The following is a 21,030-nucleotide window of genomic DNA, read 5'->3' as shown; positions in this document are numbered from 1 at the left end:
AGTATCAAACTAAGTTAAAATTTGGACTATTGGAAGGATGCACCCAGTATAGAAGTATCCTACAAAGACAGGTTAAAACATCATAATTAGTTTCCACAATAGACATGTTGGGCTGGCCTACAACTTTTTTACTTTCCATTATATATTGCAGAAGAATTCACTAGGCTATTTTTGACATAGTATACTAACAAAGACTGTACTTTAAAAAGATTTTTCTCTTAAAGCAGAAAGAAAATCAAAGCATCTTCATCTTAAAAGATTTGTGTTATGAATATATATACAAACTGAATAAGGTCTAAGAAAGAAAATAAGGTGGTACTCAAAGACGAAGAATAAATCAAGTTAATCTGATAAAAGTATATAGGTAATAGAGAACTGAAAGCTGTTGGACATAACTGTTTTGCAATAGAACAGGTATGAATCAACTGTTGCCATAGTAACATTGCATAACAAACCATTCCCAAGCTCAGTGATTTACAGCACAATCATTTATTCTTATGCAGTTTGGCAGTCAACTGTGTTTCAGTTGACCTAGGATTAGTTTGGGTGATTCCTCTTCAGATTGTGGATCAATTACCTCTGCACTAGGCTGTGATTCGTTTTATTTTGGGTTCTAGATTGAAGGGAATGTGTCTACCTAAGGCACATGCCTCTCAGAATATAAAACCAGATCGCAAGTCTAGGTAAGAACTCTGTTTTGAAAAGAACCGTTAACTTTTCATTACCCAAAGCTGGTCAAATATTCAAAGTCAATATCAATGGTACAGTAATATATATTCCACTCTCAGTAGGATCAGAAATGAATAGATACTTGCTCAGTAATAATTTAGACTATTATAAGACAATAAAAGTTTACAGAAGGATAAAATTTCAAGGATTCTAAAACTAAGATTCTTTCAGATTGAATATCTATTCTGGATTAGATGAACCTTAGTCTCAGAAGACAGAGTTGATAGAGCCATTACGAAACACATGAATCTGGCAAATGGAGTCACAGATAGATACAAGGCTCACTGATATATTTAGAAACAAATGTGGTCAAAAGGACTAAGTCTTGGATCTCTTGTATTTAGAAAATAAATCCCAGAGCCATGGAGAAAAATCTGTGTTTAAATAGATCTAATCGTCTAGCTCAGTGGACTTTAAATTTCACTGAAGTGCTTTGATTAGATGAATGGAACTTACTCTACAGAGAATGAAACTATTGGGTCAAGGAGACAGTGGGTGCTGTGGGAATTAAATAAGGATATTCAAAGACAATTCAAGTGACAAATGAGAGTGGGGTAACATTGAGTAGATATTGGAGAGCGTAAAATTAACAGCTTTAGGCAGTCTGAAGTAATGAATTATAAACATATATTGACCTCATAGACAATACAAACAGAAGTTGTTAGAGGTTAGGTGATGACACTGTCAAAAGTATGTAGGACTATAGGAGAAAATAAATGAAGGAAGGAAGAGAGGATAGAAATGGGCATGAAAGGAAGAAAGAATAGAAAAAAAGGAATAAAAAAGCCAGGAAAACTGATGGAAAATTTAGTTAACTCTAAAGATAGGTTAAAGGTAGACCTTTTTAGTTTTTTAACACTAAGTTGACAAAAAAGTATATAACTTAAAAATGGTAAGTGTGTGCATATGTAAATATATATATAGGAAGAGAGTAAACTGATAACTTCCAACTTCTTAAAATCTACTAAACTGAAAAAAAAGTGTTTTCCTTTGTAAAAGTGATCCAAAATCAGTAACTGTAAAAAGATTATTTATAAATATGCTCATATTTAAAATAACTTTTACTCATTAAATGTGCATATAAAGAATAGAAAGATAAAGAGTGGAAGAAAATAATATTTGTAATGTGTATATCTGTTTATAATATGGAAAAAACCCTAATACCTAGAAAATATAAAGCTATATTTAAGAAGAAAAAGCTTCTCCTGATCCTGGTTTAAGAAGGAAAAAAAAAAGGAGAAAAAGCTAGACTATCAAAAAAAAGATAAAAAAAATACTTGAGCAGGCAACTCATGTACACATTTGTGCACACACGCATTAAAGAAAATAAATGTCTACATGAAAAGACATCCAATTCATTAGAAATAAGAAAAATACAAATTAACATAAAAAAATAATATTTTACTCCCATCAGGGTGGGGAAAATGTAAAATCCTAAAAATGCCAAGTGCTGGCAAGCATGTTATATACTAGAAAATTCCAAATATTGATAGAAAAAATTTTGCATCAGTTTTGAAAAATTACATAATTTTATTTATGAAATTTAAAGGTTAACATAGCATGTAACTCAGCAATTTAACTTCTATGTATATGTCATAAACTTGTACTACTCAATAAAGTAGCCAATAGCTGCATGTGACAATTTAAATCAAATCAAATTAAAAATTTAATTACTTAACTTGGTTACACTTACCACATTTTCAGCACTTGTTAGTGACATATGGTTTGTGGTTACCATTTTTGACTGCACAAATAAAATTATTTTTAACATATGAACACTGAGACATTTACAAGAATAGTCTTTGCAATATTATTTATGACACACATAAATGGAAATAACACAAAGGTACAACAATTTTAGAATGTATGAGATTGTTGTAGTATATCCATACAATTCCATACTCCATAAAAAAAATGTAAGATAGTGCTACACACGAGAGTGGATAAATATTTAATGAATACAATTGTTAAAATTGCATTCATATAAAAGTCAACCAAAGGACAAAACAAAACAAAACAAAATTCTGTTTTATTGATTGGCATGGAACACATGGATGGAAAATTACCTAAAAACTTAAGAAATGATATACCTAGACCTGCACACACACACACACACACACACACACAGAGAGAGAGAGAGAGAGAGAGAGAGAGAGAAAGTAAGAGAGGGAGGGAGAGAGAGAGAGAATAAATATGAATATATGAACAGAGAAAAAAGATAATTAATATGAATATATATAAATGGTTGTATAGTGATTATGAGAGGGATCCATATTATCCCAAACTTTCCAATCTCAGATAACTGTCTGGAATTGTGATAGAGGAAAAAGTAAGGTTTTTTTTTTTTTCAGATATATTAAGTTTAAGGAAAGATTAGGATATACAAGTCAAAATACTCATCAGGCAGCTGTAAATTTAAAGCTGGAATCACAGAGATTGGTTTGGACTGAAATGGTAGATTTAAGTAAGGGATCAGCCATAAGTGATAACAGTTGATTCTGTGAGATTAGGTGAAAGTCTTAAAAACTACGGTCTAGGAAGAACAAGTCATAAAAGGAGACAGAATGGAAAGACAAATCCTCTTAATGGACTTGTAACAGGCTGCCCAGAGACGTTAACTCTGCGTGTATTCAGTGCACCAGTGCCATAGCTTTCCCACGTTGCAATGAAATAAATGAATCTGAATCTCCTCAGCTTCTGGGAAGAAAAATTGACATTGAACTCTGCATGTTCATGTTCAATTCTTCTTTTTTTTTTTTTTTTAGCGACAAGAGAAATAATTCCTAATATTTCAAAGTCAGCTAAAACTTCATTTTCCAGTGCCCCCTGGTCTAATTCAGGTATGTTAATAATTCTCTTTTACTTCTTGGTAGCAATAAGCATAGATTGAAATAAGAAATCTACAGTATGAACATTATGGCTTTACTATGATTGCCTCCATTAAATTCTACAAAAGCGAGGAAAGTATCATTTTATCTCACCATTTTATCACTGGCTTCCATGCAAAAGAGATGCAAAATATGTACTTGTTGAACCACCATTCAACAGAATAAATTATTAGTTAGAACCTTGCCTATTGTCATGTGTGGCACAGCTATGTAAAAATTTCTTTCGGTCATGTATTGACTACTTGACAAAGAAATGTGTATAAAGAAAAGCAGGGATCCAATAAAATAAATCCTCTTTTTACTTCTGAGGTATTTCTGGACATTTTCTATAATCATGAATATATGTACATACAACTCTTATTTCTACAGGGTGCCGACACAGGATATAAATGCACACGTAAAAAAAGAGGAGATTCAGGTCTAGGTAAAAATGTAGACTATAAATAAATTGAATTCAGAAGTCCTTGTCTTCTCTTTCATGTTTTTCCGCCTTTAAAGGCTGGAGCTATCACTCATAAGAGCGTTTTACCTTATCTTTTTAATTGTAGAACAGGTGGTGATAAAATAATTGAGCATCTCTGAGAAGTGGGCTTTAAGTTCCAGGAAGGTTTCCTAGGGATGAGATATATATATAAAACACGATTTTCTTTGGAAGAAGGGAATGTATTGTGGATACGTTTCAATTCATTCCTTATTTTGTGGATATCAATTCTGAAAAGAAAAAAGACTGCTTTTAGAATTTTGGAAATATTATTCATTTTTTTCCTTTGTAATTGCAGGGTAACTGTTGATAATTGTTGTACTAAGCCCGTCATTAAAGGTTTACAAAATTAAATGTGAAGATTAGGCGTTTACCAATTCCCAGGCTTAGAAATAATCCAGTATGTACATAAATTGAAATTGGCATATACATGCTTTCTACTCCACCAGATGTTCTGAGAAGTCTTTGGAAACTTGGGGATTATCACCATAATATTGATTTGGTAAAACTCATTTGGCTAGATTTGTTAGAATAAAAAGGTTTGTTCAGGATTTTTTGACAAGGAAATTTAGAAAAACTTGTATAAGTGACACTGTATGTCTTTTAAGGTATTTTGTGTTCTTTCTGCTAAAATCCGATGATACAGGGTAGTATATTTCTGACTTTCATTTTGCATAAAAATTACAATTTTCTCAAACATTATTTAATATTATATATAAATTAAATTTAAAGAAAGAACAGTGTTCAAAGTTCTATAACCAAGTTGATCAGAAGATATTTATACTTTTATAAATATCTATGTAAGATTAGGCCTGGATGGACAGATTTTTGTAGAAACACTCTGGGTTTCTACAAATTCTGATATAATGTGACAGTTGTGTAATGACTGATGCAAGAATTACACAAAGAGAAAATATTTGAGATAGGATAATCGATTGTTGTATTTTCTTGTTGTGATGTTAGAGATGAGTAACTGAATATTATCTTAGATATTGATGAAGATAATAAAGCTAAATCATGCGTTGTAATTTTATTTTCTAAAGAGGAATTATATAAAAACTGTGGGCAATGGCCTGGATAATTTGCTTGTAGGAGCCAGTCTTCAAATCAGTGAATTCAGTTTTACATCCTTTTAATACTGAAATTTCTTGTTCCTTGGTTACCAATGGTAGTGAGAAATTGCAAAATAACCAGAGACATGTTCCTTGACTAAGTATTCAGACTCTTTTCTAATCACAGACATCTATGTCTGACCTAATGGGCTATGCTATTACTAAAAGTGAATGTCACAATAAAGGCCTTCTACTAATCCTGCTGTTTTATACGGTTTGTTTGCTTGCTTTGCCTATTTTTTTTATATCTATCATATCTATTCATTTATGCAATGATTTGAGGTAGCATAAATTTCAATAAAAGCAACTTTATCAAATAAGAAATATAAAGGACAACAGGAAACTCAGTTAAAGTACTTATTTTGAGCTTTATCGTGTACAAGTTAAGATGAAAACATAGCTTTGTGTCACAGGAGAAAGTTTGTCAGCTATTTATGAAACTATTATTTTCCAGAGATGCTAAAGAAAAACATCTCATGTAAATATTTACGTTTCAGCAATTTTAACGGGATACTTTTAGCAATACAGATATAAATTTCAATTATTTAAATAGTCTCAATATGTGAAATTCACTGAAACCAATTTTATAATGTATGTAGATTTATCTATGCACATTTGCAATGCCTTTTTTATTGCAAGTCAGTTAGAGAAAAAATATGCATCGTTTTTCTTTATTCTATCTTCAGACTACAAGTTGTATTGGGAATATTAGGTGTGAATATACAGCCTAGAATTACAGCCCTGAAGAACATGCTAAAGTGACTGAAAGTGCTTATTGTTTTAGTATCCTAGCTGTTGGAAACTCTTTACAAACTACTTATGACTGCCTTCTTGTGGATATGCTAAATTATTGGTTATGTAGTATTTTATGCAAAAACTAGATTATATTCTTTGAGTACCAGAAGATGTTTATTAGCAGAAGGTAAACAGGGTTGAAATTAAAATCAAAATTTTATAAGAAGTTATGAAGAAAGACCAATTTATAATTATTAACAGCAGGACCCAGCAACTTCTTAAAATTTCAAGTAAATTATTTTAGGGCCTTAATATATCTGGAATATTTATCAATTTAGTTTACTTAGGTACTTATATAATTTTTAGTATTGGACACAAAATTGATACTTGCTTTTAAATATAAATGAACACACTTTATATGTAGAACAGTTTTAGAGTTATAAAAAATATTACAGGTACTAAAAAAAGTTTCTATATAAAAATATGAGAATTTCGTTGATTTTTCTCAAACTTCATTTTGAGTAATCATCGAAGGCATTCCTGGAGGTGAAACCCACAAAAATATGAATGGTAACATCTAGACGTTCATTTATGAGTATTTGATTTTATTCACTCTTTTGCTTTCTTCTTAACTGAGCACATGAGGAATTTATAAATATATTTTTTGTTGTAAAGACTATATTTTTGACTTAGTCATCCTTTCTATTATTTTTTATTATTTCCTATTTCTTTAATTTTAAATTTTAACAAAATTATTTCTTCCTTTTTACCATCTTGGCTACTGCAGTAGCCTTTTTACTAATTCCTTAAAATTAATATTAAGATTTTTTTATTAAGTTATGTGTTTCTATTGAACAATTATTATTTTTTTTAATTCTTTAATTGCAGCTTTTGCTGAGAGCCATAGATTCATAGATTTTGGTTTTAAATGTTCTGATTTTGATGTGTTTTTTTGATACTTGATAATTGCCTCTTTATTCATAGGTTCTTTGATCCATGAGTTATTTACTATATATTTTAAATTTTAATATAGAATAATTCCTTCAGTTTTATTACCCATTTTATATTCTATTGAACAATATTTAGTGATTATGTCCTACAGCTTTTGTATTTGTAAAATGTATTAGAATTTTATCTGTGATTAAGTGGGTGACTTTTATTTAATATTCCCAAGATATTTTAAAAGTATTTCTTTTTTTATTTGAAATATGTATACATATAAATTTATTAGATAGAGCTGGTTACATAATTTATTTACTTTCATTTCGATAGCTCTAGTTGTGAGCCAAGTATGTGAGAATCTCTGTATAACTGCGTACTCCTCACATTTTAATTCTGTTTTTATCCTTTCATCATTAGTTAGTTGTTCTATCTTCCTTAAGAATAGTGACTTTATATTTTAATTTTTCAAACTCTTTATTGTGAAATGAACACAGATTCAGAGATTCACTTAACAAAAATGTATATCTTAATGAATTATTATAAGGTGAGCCCTTGTGGAATTATAACCAAAAAAGAAATAACGTGTTGCTGACTATCCAACAATGATCTCCCTTCCCTCAAAATTGATCACTATCCTGAATTATATAGAAACTACTTCCTCATATTAATATAATGCAAGGAAGCTTAGAAGCGTCCATTGGGAAGGAAAAAAAAAAGATTTGTCTGTCATCTCTTCATTCTATATATCAGTATCTATCACATTAATTTTCTTAATATTTATCTGTTGCATTATCCATTTGACCTGGGGAGATTTTTATAGGCCAGATGTTGCTGAGTGCAAATTCACAGTGCAGTTCAGTTTGTAGCTCAGACCTCTGTGTCTCCTGAAATCAACAGCTAAATCTAGATCATTGGTCTAATTACAGTCCCTCTGTCAAGACATTGGGAAAATGATTTTCATCAGAAAAATAATTCTAATTATCCTCATGTTTTTAATATCAGCAAACCATTGAAGCTCAATGCCTAGATATATTAATTCATTAGGGTTTTCAATATAGTGATATTATAATTGAACTATTCCTTTTTCATTCATTAGTTGAATTTAGTTAATACATAGTCACAATTCCTATACTATATGGTTACAGAGTGATATAGAAATACAGACTAAATGATTCATTGATTTTCTTTTTTTTTATTGCAAGTTCAGTTTCAGACTACCACAATAAAGCAAATATTGCCATAAAGTGAGTGATTTTCTTTACTAACTTTTAAGATAATAATTGATTCCCTATTATCCAAATATAGGCTTTTAAAAATCATTGGCAGAGAGCACAATTAAGCATATTAGATTGGTTTCAGTCCATTATAACCATTATTGTTCTTGAAGCATTTTGATCAGTGGAGCCTGTTCAATACAGGAGTTTATATATATTTATTCATTTCTGCTTTATTCCTAATCTTGATATCTTATTGTTTTTAAAAATTATAATTTTTACTCAAGTTCTGTAATGTTCTGTGAATTTGCCTCACTCTTACTTCTGTGAACTCTGTGAGTTTGTCTCCCAAAGTTACTCTTTTCATGTCTTCTTTATTTTATTCAGATTTGTTAGCCTGTGATGAAATAGCAGGTAATGTTACCTACATGCTTTGCACAGGCCTCTGGTGTATTCTCGTCTGTAGGGATGCTCTTCTGTTTCTTTTCTTGGGATCTTGGTGTTTGTTTGCTCTTCCTCAGGACCTTGGTGTTTGTTTGCTGTTCCTCATGTATGCTGAAGCTGCCCAACTCTTTTGTGTCTTATTGCCCAGCAGCATCTAGAGTGTGCCAGGTCTTGTCAGCAATCAGAGACAGGCAAGACAGATGCTAGTACTCTGAGCAGCCCTCTTGAAATGTCAGAACATTACATCTATAATACTGTCTTTTTTTCTACCTCCCCAGGAAAAATCCAGGAACTAGGGGTTTCTTCCCAGTCATGTGGCATCCTGCTAGGAATCAAGACTATTGTGAGAGAGTGTCACAGATTTTCCTACCAGACTTGATGTGACTGATTTCACACTTGCTTTGCTTTAAAAGCCTCTTAAATCTTTTCTGGATTTTCACAAAGGATATCGGTCCATGTATTGCTGTTGAATCAATATCTCCCTTCAGGGAGGATGTCAGATCTGGGGTTTCCTATTCTGCCAACTTGCTGACATCCAAAACTTTCAAAAGTTCTTTTTTTTGATTCCTTATTTTGTTAAAATTAATTTTTAGCCTTGAAGAAGATTCACATATATCTGATTTCATGGTTTTCTTTATTAAAAAAAATTTTTTTGAGACAATCTTACTCTTGCACAGGCTGGAGTGCAGTAGTGTGATCTTAGCTCACTGCAATCTTCGCCTCCCGAGTTCAAGTGATTCTCATGCCCCTGCCTCCTAAATAGCTGGAACTCCTAAGTAGCTGGACACACACTACCACATCTGGCTAGTTTTTTTTTTTTTTTTTTCTCTCTTTTTCATAGATACAGGTTTTTATCATGTTGGCCAGGCTGGTCTTGAATACCTGACCTCAAGCTATTCACTTGCCTCGGCTTCCCAAAGTGCTGGGATTATAGGTGTGTGCCATCGTGCCTGGCCTGATTTCATGGTTTTCTAGGAGAAGGAGCTTTTAGTATTTTAATTCCATAGTGGCAAATGATAATATTACCAAATAAGTGAAAAAGGGTCTATTAGAGGAAAAATGCCCTGAAGATAAAATGTAAAAAGTTAATTAATATGTTTAACATCCAAAGAAGACTTGTAAATTAATCTGAAATGCATGCTACTTAATATTAAGAGGTTGAGTAAAGAACAGAAATAAGGAATATATGGCAGTGCAAATGTGGATAGCTAATGTTGAAAAGATACTGAACTTTCCTATAAGTTAGGGAAACTTAAATTGAAGGAACGGTTATAATCCCTACTTCAAAGGATTGTTTTGTTTGAAACAAAATAGTTTAGATCTTTCAGTTTAGACTGAATTTCATTTTATGCAACCACTACATGATGTTAAAGTAAATAATGATTTTGCTTTCCTCATGAAAAAAATCCCTTGTTGTTTGCTAATTCAGAGTTAGTACAACTGCTTCATTGGTGCTATATATTAAAATACCTTGTATACGTATACTTGTATATGTATATGTAAACTATATATATATATATTTATATGTAAACTATAAAATACCTTGTATATGTAAACTATAAAATACCTTGTATTTGTATAAAATACCTTGTATATGTATAATATTTGTATAATACATACATTATATGTATATTTATATATACATATATGTATATAAATACATATATTAAGATGTATTTTTATGTTGTAAAAAGGTAAAAGAAAATGAGCAGTAGAGCATGATTTTAGAAATGTTGCTCAAGTCTAGTTTCAATTACATATTTGATTTTTTAGAACTGGATCTCAGAATCATTACAAGTTTCAAAGGAATCTAAGATCAATGTTTTCAACTAGGTATGATGTTGCTCCTCAAAATATTGGAGTATTATTACGATTACAGGATGTAATGCATATATATTTGTTAAAAAGCAATGTTTGCTTCCTTGTGTTATTTTAAGGTTTCACATTTTAGCTGCATACTTCTGAAAAGCAAATGTTGGATCTTATATTGTACTTTTCAAGCTAAGCAATAATCACTTAAATTTCTGTGGTCAAATTTCAGACAAGATAGCTATAGTCATTTTTATATGTAGTACAGATACTATCAGTGAAATAAATTATAGAGCATAATATAAAAAAGAAGATGATCCACTGTTGATACTTGGGAAGGGAGGATACATTAACATTGGTGAATAATTTCCAAGATGAATGAGAACAGTTTTGTAAAATGTAATTTTAGGTAAGTAGAGATATATTTTGCTTTTGTGCATAAGTTTCTTTTGCATAAATATTGCATATTTGAGAAGTCACTAATATATGCAGAAATTTGTTGGCATTTTTAATGATTTTAATTATGATAAAATGTGATCGAATTATTCTTGACTATAATAATATTGTTATGCTTAATAATTACTAGGTAGAGGTGAATCAGCTGCAGCTGACATGATACCTACTGGAGAAAATTAAAAAAAAATATGAGGATGAAGACATTTCTGTAATTTAGCTGGGCTCAGTGATAGGCTAATGTGTAACCAATACATTCTTTCAGAATGGCTAAGAAACAGATAGAAACAAACATAGGCTGAAAAGCACTATCTTTCACTATGTCTTCATTTATTTGTCCTCTTAAAAAGCATTTGCACATTTAGTATAGACTTTTAAAGTATTGACAGAATTGCAAAGTGGATCATTTTGGTTTTGGTATGCACCTATCTTCCATTTTCATTACATTTTACCCACAGGAATTCAGATAGGAAGTAGAGATAAAAACTGTGTCATCCTTATAAGGATATTCGTCAAGACTCGTTTCTCCATCTTAGCATTGCCAAACCTGGATAAAAGTGTACGCTATGGTATCAACTCTCAGAGAATTAACAAGCAGAAACAAGCTCTGTATTAGTCCATTTTCCACTGCTGATAAAGACATATCTGAGACGGGGAAGAAAAAGAGGTTTAATTGGACTTATGTTACCACATGGGTTGGGAAGCCTCAGAATCATGGCAGGAGGCAAAAGACATTTCTTATATGGCAGCAGCAAGAGAAAATGAGGAAGAAGCAAAAGCAGAAACCCCTGATAAACCCATCGGATCTCATGAGACTGAATCACTGTCATGAGAATAGCATGGGAAAGATCGGTCCGGTAATTCAGTTACCTCCCATCTGGGTCCCTCCCACAACATGTGGGAATTCTGGGAGATAAAATTAAAGTTGATATTTTGGTGGGGACACAGCCAAACCATATAATTTCACTCCTGGCTCCTCCAAATCTCATGTCTTCACATTTCAAAACCAATCATGTCTTCCCAACAGTCCCCCAAAGTTTCATCTCCTTTCAGCATTAACTCAAGAGTCTGCAGTCCAAAGTCGCATCCAAGACAAGGCAAATTCTTTTCACCTCTGCGCCTGTAAAATCAAAAGCAGGTTAGTTACTTCCTGGATACAGTGGGGGAACAGAAATTAGGTAAATACAGCTATTTCAATTGGGATAAATTGGCCAAAAGAGGCTATAGGTCCCATGCATGTCCAAAGTCCCATGGAGCAGTTAAATCTTAAAGCTCCAGAATGATCCCTTTTGACTTCATGCATCACATTCAGGTCAAGCTGATGTAAGAAGTAGGTGACCACGGTCTTGGGCAGCTCCACCCCTGTGGCTCTGTAGGGTACAGTCTCCTTCCTGGCTGCTTTTATTTACTCATGTTGAATGTCTGCGACTTTTTCAGGTGCATCGTGCAATCTGTCAGTGGATTTACCATTATGGTCTGGGGAATGGTGGGGTCTTCACACACCTCCATTAGGCAGTGCCCCATGAGGGACTCTGTGCATGGGTTCCGACCCCATATTTTCCTTCTGTACCATCCTAGCAGGACATCCTAATCCATGAGGGATCCACCCCTGCAGCTAACTTTTGCCTTGACATCCAGGCATTTCTATACAATTTCTGAAATTTAGGCAGAGGCTCCCAAACCTCAATTCTTGATGCTGTGCATGCACAGGCTCAACATCACATGGAAGCTGCAAAGGCTTGAGGCATCTACCCTCTGAAGCCACAGCCCAGGCTATACATTGTCCACTTTCAGCCATGGCTGGAGCGGCTGGGACACAGGCACCGAGTCCCTAAGCTGCACACAGCACAGGAACGTGGGCCTGGCCCACAAAACCACTTTTTCCTCCTAGGCCTCCAGGCCTGTAATGTGAGGGGCTGCCATGAAGTTCTCTGATATGGCCTGGAGACATTTTCCTCATGATCTCAGGGACTAACATTAGCCTCTTTGCTACTTATGCAAATTTCTGCAGCCTCTTTAATTTCTCCTGAGAAAAATGGATTTTTATTTTCTACCACATTGTCAGGCTGCAGATTTTCCAAACTTTAATGCTCTACTTTGCATTTAAAATGGAATGCTTTTAATAACACCCAAGTCACATTTTGAATGCTTTGGTGCTTAAAAATTTCTTCTGTCAGATAACCTAAATCATCTCTCTCAAGTTCAAAGTCCTACAGCTCTCTAAGGCTGGGAACAAACAGCACCAGTCTCTTTTCTAAAACATAACAAGAGTCACATTTGCTCCAGTTCCCAAGTTCCTCATCCCCATCTGAGACCACTTTAGCCTGGACGTTATTGTTCATATCACTATCAGCATTTTTTTGTCAAAGCCATTCAACAAGTCTTTTGGAGGTTCCAAACTTTCCCACATTTCCCTTTATTCTTCTGAGCCCTCCAAACTGTTCCAACCTCTGCCTGTTACCCAGTTCCAAAGTCATTTCCACATTTTTGGGTAACTTTTCAACAATTCCCCACCCTACTGCATTTTCATGCTACTGATAAAGACATACCTGAGACTGGGAAGAAAATGAGGTTTAATTGGACTTACAGTTCCACATGGCTGGGGAGGCCTCAGAATAATGGCAGGAGGTGAAAGGTACTACTTACATGACAGTAGCAAAAGAAAATGAGAAAGCAGCAAAAGCAGAAACTGGTAAGAAACCCATCAGATCTCATGTGGCTTATTTGCTATCACGAGAATAGCAGGGGAAAGACCACCCCTCATGATTCAATTACCTCCCCCTTAGCTCCTTCCCAAACAAGTGGGAATTCTGGGAGACACAATTCAAGTTAAAATTTGGGTGGGGACACAGCAAAATGATATCGAGTTCTTAATTTGTAAAAACAAGAGTGGCCATTTACACCATATCAGATTATACATTCTTTATACACCACGTCTATTGAACTATATTCACAACAAGTTATAAAACATTGCAGACAGTGTTTTTCTTTTGAGCACAGAGAAATAACAAAGATCTCTTTTTGTCACCACATTTCCACTTGCAAAACAGTAGGTTAAAAAAAAAAAACTTTTGTGTTATTTTGTTATACTCTATGACTCTAGTATAGCTGTGGTTGTATTTACTATTTTTTTCTGTCTACTCTTGTTTAAAGGCCAGTAGTTAGCAGATTTTATTTGAGCTAAGGCCTTAGTAATAAAGTGTCTTTGGCTGATACCCTTTTTGACATTTATGACATGCCAAATCAAACTGGAGTTTTATTAAAGCTTTCATACTCACTGCTTTTATTTTATTCAATTGATCCTTTTTTATAATTTTGATATTTGCAAAACACACCTATTCAGTAGTATTTATTGATCCATATCTAAACTGTTCAATTTCAGTTTTAAAATTTTGACTTTATGTATTTTATGGTCTAGGTTCAGGTGACAAATCATAAGAAGTTGTGCCAAACTCCATTAGGGTTTCGATTTTATGTAATTTTGATAGACTAGAGTTACTTTCTGTTATTCTGAAGATGCCCAGCCATTTAGCATCCCATGGATTTTGCCAAGAAACAACAGCCCATCTATAGTTTTCTGGTTATGCAATTTTGGGAAAATCACTCTCACACAGCAGGAATATGCTGTTATTATTTGTACTTTTGACTTGGTTCCTATAGAAATAATTGGCGTCACTTTCTTCCTCATCCCTTGAATTATAGTTGTACAAATGCAGTTGGATATCAGAAGTTTAAAATTAGATGCCCTACAAACCTAGCACAAGCTTCTCCAAAAAACTTAAGTTAAAACTCATTTTATTAAGCATTTATAAGTCTGTTTCTAATCCTGTGTCTTTCTCTTTCTGTTAAAGGATACAATGCTTCTGAGTTAAAATATCTGCACTAACCTTGACTTCTTTCTTTACAGAATTTTAAATCATCTCTGATTTTATCTTCCACCATCCTCATAACTTCATCTTCTCACAGCATGAGTTTTACCCAGTTAAAACCTACAACATATAATACATGTACAGGGGCATAGAGACAATTGTGAGTTTTTAGTAAAACAGCAGGTTTGAATATAAATTTTGTCATTTATTTCCATTGTGATAAAAATATATTTACTTTGATTATATAAGAAAAACCTATCACATTTAAAAAATTATTTTGGTATCAAATATTTATTTAATAACCTGTTATGCACCAGACCTATGATCTATTTAGACCTATGATCTATTTAGCATTCAACAAGTAATGAATAAACAAGATTACCACTTTCATGGGCTACAGAGTTAATGAGTAGAAAAATGCTAAATAATCTGAGCAAACAACACAATTACAAAGAATAAGTGTGCTGTGAATTTTAAGCATAGATGCAATGAACATATATGACATTAAGGTTTGTCCTAATTTTGGAAGAGGTAGTTTAAGATCAGGATAACTGGGTTGTGGTTATCCAGTCATAACAGAACATAAAAAGGCCCAGAAGTGAGAAAATTCTTGGCATCTTTAATGGCTGAAAGGTCTTGTGCTTTTGACAAAGAGAAAGAGTGTGGTGTGCTCCTCTTTTAGGACTTTTTTGTTTATTTTTGTTTTCTTAGATGTTTGAGCTTTGGTGTAACGAGTTCAAATCCTCTTGTATGATTTTTTTCTAACGATAGAATGGAGCCCATCTCAACAAAATAATTATTAATCTAAAAAGATTGTACTTAAAATATGTGCAGGTATACCGCACTGCTTTAGATTTTTAAATAATATTAAATAATTCAATGTAGTTTACAGAGATTTCATTAAGTGTATATTTGTCTGAGTACCTAGCAATGTGTCAGGATTCTTTTACAGTAACTAAATAAATTTTAAATTAGTGTGGTTTGCTGTACTACATACATTTCAAAGAAATAAATTTTAAAAAATACTTATGGAACTGTGATTTTAAAATAACTAGTTCTGTGTATTTATCTTTGTCAAACAATTGGATAGTTCAGTGCTAAATAAAAATCTCTGATTATTTTAATCTGTTTTGTCAAAATCACCAGTATAAATGACACATTAAATATAAGTATTAAAAAAAAAGAACTATTGCAGGCTCACACTCATAAGCACTATGTTTAGTTAACAATGGAGTCTGGGTGTGGTGGCTCATGCCTGTAATCCCAGAACTTTAGGAGGCTAAGGGCTAAGGTGGGCTGGTCACTTGAGGTCAGGAGCTCAAGACCAGCATGGCCAATACAGCAAAACCTTGTCTCTACTACAAATACAAAAATTAGTGGGGTGTGGTGGCAGGTGCCTGTAATCCCAGCTATTCAAGAGGCTGAGGCTGGAGAATCTTTTGAACCTGGGGGGTGGAGTTTGCAATGAGCAGAGGTTGCAGCACTGCACTCCAGCTTGGGCAACAAAGAGTGAGACTCACCTCAAAAAAAAAGTCATGATGATTAACTATTATGACTAATAGCTTTGGAAACAAAAGCAAATGGATTAGTAAATCATCAGGTACTCTCCACTGTAAAAATTATATTCAGACTAATGAAATTCTCACTCTTTTCCTTTGGTTTCTTCATTTGCCTACATATGGTTCCTGTGATAATGACTCAGACTCTGCTGTATATTTGATATGATTACATATATTAATGACTCATTTTGACATATCTAAATCTATTGAATCTCAATATTTACATTTGCTTGCTAAAAATCTATAAACTATCTTGAGCTATGCAAATTTTAGGTATAATTTCATGACTTTTAATAAATCAATGTTCTAATTAATATCAAAAATTTTAGATTTCTACATGTGTCTATTAGTATCATTGATGCCTTAAGTATGATTCCATTTTACAAATATTATATGAACAAATCAGCTATCAAAATTTTATTTCTAAATATTATGTTTTTAGTATAATTTATGAGCAAATACATTTCTTTTAGATGTCAACTAGAATTATATGCAAAGATCAGGGAAAGGCATAATGTGATAACTTCCAAGTCTATCTATCCATATGTGTATGTATGTGTATGTGTGTGTGTGTGTTCTGTATATTTTTCCTGAGGCAAATATATTTAATTAATGTAATTTAAATTTAATGTATTTTTTTTAAATGCAGTGATTCAATAATCTGTTTATCTGAATTTACATGCTCACTTAAAAAAGTAAACTTGAAACATGCTATCTGTTAGTATTATCTTTAGTTCAATTTGCTGAAAGTCTGGTATTCTTTTATTTTTTTTTTTTAAAAAAAGGTTTAACAAGATGAAAAGAGAGTAATGGGGAAGTTATGTCTTTTTCCCTTTGCTCATGCAATTATCCAGGAGAATTCAATGCCCACAGATCTGTAGAGTGCTAAGCCATTCGTATTTTTGTCTTTCATGCCAGATCAATTACATAAGCCAGCATAACATAAGCTCCCACAGAATTAGCCAAGTTCTTCAAAAGTTGCACGTTTCGCTATACAGAGTAGTGGATTAAGTCTGAAGCCGCTCTGGTCTTCATCCTGGATTTGTCATTCTTGCACTTTGTGTGATCCAGGTCAAATCACAATGTATGCCTACTTGAGCATTTACGGCTGTGGAGAGAAACTGCTCTTATAGATGCTTCACACACTGCATGAACATTTTGAGCTGAAAATAATTGAAGTTAGCACATATCTTTGCAAGATATTATTTAACAGGAGATTAAAACTTCTGATAGAAGTTTCTTATAAACTGTTTCTAATATTTAGATACAATCTAAAAGGAGAATTGTGTTTATTAATATCAAATGCGAATCTAAAGTGACTTTCTAGTGAAGCATATTAAAGTTATTAAAAAGATAATAGGCTTTATATATTTTTTGATAGTTGGATGGAAAACTGTATTGATTTCTTTTTGCCAGGTATTAACAGTTTAAGTATTGAATACTTGATTTTTCTGTTTTTCTTATTTTGAGAAAAGCTAGAAGCACTTGTATAATATTCCCATCGTCTCCATAGGTGGTATGGTATACAGGGCAGAATTAAAATCCAACACTTTCTAAATTGTGCACTTACCCCCAAAATCTACTAGTTTGGGTTGATTGAACTTGGACAGACTTTGTTACTTCTCCAATTTAATCCATTCTTACCCTATTCTGTAGTAGATAGTATAAATCTTAGCATAGATTTACAAGATCTATCTGACACATAATTCAGTAAGTATGTGCCTTTCACATTTCACTATTAACTTCATATTTATGATCATGAATATACATTTCAAAGTAGCAAAACAACATCTTTTATAATTTCTTCTCTTCCCATATGTTGATTTTCATCTTTAACACAGGACCTATGGGTGGTCAAAACTGCCAAATAATATCAAATTGAGACCGTATGCTGCTATTAGACATGCTAATATTAAGTTTAAACAAGATAAGAGTTTAGTAAATAAGGCTAATTAGAAGCTTCCCTTTATACCCATTTTATGTGTTTTCAATTATTCCCATAGCTTGCAGAATAAAATTCCATCTCTTCTGTATCATTTATTAATAACGTAGAGTCTGTCTTTCCATCTTTACATCTGCCAACTTCTATTTTGCCATACAATCTAATAAGCGTAAACTACATATACTTTCTCAAATATTCTAATAGGGTTTCTATTTGCTGATTTAATTTGCCTCACTGGTGTACCTTTCCCTCTTCACTCACTTTCTTCAGTTGGAAGACATCGGCTCCTCTGGAATGGTAACTCGGCCTTTTAGACTGAGACAAGTGCCCTTCTATCCTCCTTCTTAATATCTCTTCCAGCATTGTATTAAAGTCATCTCCTTATATGTCTCTCATACTGGAATATAGACTTTGTATGGATTATATCATCCTATACCTACTAGCTCCCTGGTAATTAACTCTAAATGGACATGAGTTGATTGGTTGCAAGACTAGTCTAATGAATGCCTTTCAGCACATGGAATAAAAATACATAGACTGTTACAAAGTCAAAATTAGCCAAAAAATGTTCTATTAATTGAATTAGCTGGTATATTGGTAAAAGTTAATTGAACAACTCATGGTTTCAACCTTTTTAACAAAAAAAATTCTAAAATGCATGTTATTAATGTGTATGTCTGTGTGTGAATACATAATGGACATGGTAATGCCTTTCAGGTGATTTATTATCAATATTCTGTCACTTAATACATGCACATTCTGTAGATTTTAAAAACATGTGATTTTGAGTTAGTTGTTTTGTTCTTAATTTTCTCTGTCCAACAACTTATAGATGTGTAATGGTATAAGTGCCTCCTATATCAGTCCTTCAGTTAGTCAGCAGTCTTGGTCAGAATGGGCTCACTATCATTAAGAGATATAAGGGGAATAAGAATTAAAAGAGTATGTACTGTCCTTTTAGAGACTTGATAAAATAATACATTTCACTGCTACTCATATTTTTTTTTTGCCAGGATTTGGTAACATCACTCTTCAAAAGATATTTGAAAACATTATATTTAAATGGAAAATAATTTTTAAGTCATGAATGAAGGCAATAACACACGCTAGGCATCTACAAGCAGATATCATGAGTAGCGTCCAAATACACAGCAAGTACCAACTAATCAACATTGGTATCAATATGACTTATTGTATCACTATTCAATTGTAGCCTAACAAATTACCACAATATTTGGGGCTACAAACAAAACAAATTCATAGAGGAAAATCTTATTTATTTTCTATAAATGTTTATAAAACTATGTTTTTGTGATGGTTATATTTTTCTAAAAGTTAACTTTTTTTCATAAATTCAATTATTTATGTGCTAGTCTCAAAAAATGCACTTCTTTTCAAATACTTTAAATAGCTGTGAAGCTGTTAATTATGTAGCATGTCCTCCTCTTTTCACACAATGAAGCATTTCAAAAGTAAAAACAGATCAGATACATTAAAATCTTTAATTGTGCATGTATGTTTTCTAACTCTAAAGAAATGGCTACAGATTTATGTATTTTGTTATGTCAATTGAATGTATATTAAGTGTTGATGTCTCATTTCAAACATCAAAATGAAACCCAATGAATATTTCAAAGTTTCAACCTCTAATATTTGTTAATTCTAAAAATATTTCCATCTTTTGCTCTTTCTCCAGAAATCGAAGGATGTGGTTGTGATAATATATAAAATACAAGTTACTATTAAAGTGTTCGCCTATATAAACACCCATATTAATGTGGATTTCAATTTAATAAAATAAAGTGTTTTCCTAGGTAAAAGAACTCCATTGAAATTTAAATAATAATTTTAGCTCAAATATAGAAAACATTACAAACACAAAGGAAACACTATTTTACAGTTCATAAAGAACAATGATAGCTGCCTCTAGCTTGTATCACTAAATAATACTGTAGAATATCTGTTTCAGTGGGTAGCGGGTCAGACATAAACAGGACAGGAGAGGCCCCCCACCATCAACCACCAGGAATGCCAGGTGACAATCAGGTGACTGTAAGGTGGTTTGTTAACTGTCTCTTTAAAATAATAATAGGTTGCAGCCACCACCAGCGAAAGGCAGTCTTCCAATAGCTAGGAAAAACATGAAACTGGTAATCCATAGTTTCCCAATAAGATCTTAATAGTTGGTGTTTTTTAGTAGAGACGAGGTTTCACTATATTGGTCAGGATGGTCTCGATCTCTTGACCTCGTGATTTGGCCACCTCAGCCTCCCAGAGTGCTCACATAGGCACACTAACATGCAAAATGGAAGAGTTTAACGGATATACAATCTTCTAGGAACATTTGGCTGGTAAGGAAAGAATACCTCAAGTGAGCATGTGTATAACTCCAGTAAACACACTGTGCATGCTCATCTCCCAATTGCTAAGATGCCACTGCACATATGGACAGCACATCCCAAAGGGAAGAATCGGGGGAAAAGGGACCCAAAACCTCAGCAATATGTAAACATATGAAACCCCAAGTCAAAAGGTCAAAGCATGCACTTGTCCTTCAAGTCACCCACTTGGCCCTCTTCCAAATATACTTTCCTTTCTTTTGTTCCTGCGTTAAAGATTTTTTACACACTTTCTCTGCTGCTCTAACACTTGCCTCAGTCTCTATTTCTGCTTTATTCCCCTCCATTGAATTCTTTCTTCTGAGGAGGCAAGAACTGAGATTGCTGCAGACCTGTGTGGATCTGCCACCATTAACATGTTTTGGTTCCGTGTGACTCAGATACTTCCCACCATTAACATGTCCAGGAAAGATGCATTAATGCTCTCTACGAGAAGTGTGCTGGATGATCACAA

At 32.9% G+C, this 21,030-nt stretch overlaps 1 long non-coding RNA gene across 7 annotated transcripts in view; it reads left to right on the top strand.

The window, feature by feature from the left end:
• Positions 1 to 473: 473 nt before the first annotated feature.
• Positions 474 to 21,030, top strand: part of LOC118152331 (uncharacterized) — a 219,653-nt gene continuing 199,096 nt past the window's right edge. For 5 of the 7 annotated variants that reach the window (XR_004741001.3, XR_004740999.3, XR_008480264.2 and 2 more), the window contains exons 1-2: positions 474 to 683; positions 3,495 to 3,569. This is a non-coding gene — a long non-coding RNA (uncharacterized LOC118152331). Of the gene's footprint in view, positions 684 to 3,494; positions 3,570 to 14,714; positions 14,837 to 21,030 lie in introns of all 7 variants that reach the window. The other 2 variants (XR_004741005.3, XR_008480265.2) reach the window with 1 other exon arrangement.

Source organism: Callithrix jacchus, chromosome 3, assembly GCF_049354715.1.
Source record: "Callithrix jacchus isolate 240 chromosome 3, calJac240_pri, whole genome shotgun sequence".
NCBI lineage: Eukaryota > Metazoa > Chordata > Mammalia > Primates > Cebidae > Callithrix > Callithrix jacchus.
This window is presented reverse-complemented; position numbering and strand designations above follow the sequence as displayed.